We start from the raw sequence: 802 nt of genomic DNA on the forward strand, positions 1-802 counted from the left end.
CTCTTTCATGTACACTTATGCCAAGGAGTACACAACCATTCCAGTAATTATATGTTCCAGTAAAACCATTAATACCAAATAAAATGCTATCATACCTACTTTATGCCTGTATCCTGCAGGTATTCAATTACCTCCAAGTTGATGAGATACCTGTGTGAAAAAAAATTGGAAACATATTTAAGTCTTTACAGCAACAGCTGCTAAAACATTTAATCACAAAGTTCAAAATATCCTACTCCCAATCTTACTGTAAAGTTTAAGTGGAAGTACTTTAAATACAAGATGAGTTTGCATGCCACTTGCCTTGGGAAACAAATAGTGTGCATAAAGGAGTAAGAGGATAAAGTTCAGTGGTTACAAATATAAAGACAGAATCACAGAATCACAGAATTTCTAGGTTGGAAGAGACCTTTAAGATCATCGAGTCCAACCTGTGAACATAAGAAAATAGCAAAATATTGTACAGAAGGAAATGACTGAATTTAATCTTTCTAGGGAGAGGGTTTGATTCCTTTGTCTGGGACTATTTCCATGCAGAAGTAAACATCTTTGGGATGATTTGCTTTTCCACATAGCAGCGCTGCTTGGATCTTCCACAAATGCAACTGTATTTAATAAAAAAAAGCATGGAGACCAGCTGCAGTTTTCATGAAATAGGCTTCTGGTAAATTCAAAAGCTGGTGCAATTTTGTTGTCAGCTCAGGTCTCAAATTCCTTTCAAGTCTTGGGTCTTAAGCACAGCCTTCACCATGATGCTTTTTTCATTGTGTTAAAGAATAGCTGTCTACATTTCCCATCTGTT

This window comes from Geospiza fortis, unplaced genomic scaffold (assembly GCF_000277835.1).
Source record: "Geospiza fortis unplaced genomic scaffold, GeoFor_1.0 scaffold217, whole genome shotgun sequence".
Classification (NCBI taxonomy): Eukaryota; Metazoa; Chordata; class Aves; order Passeriformes; family Thraupidae; genus Geospiza; species Geospiza fortis.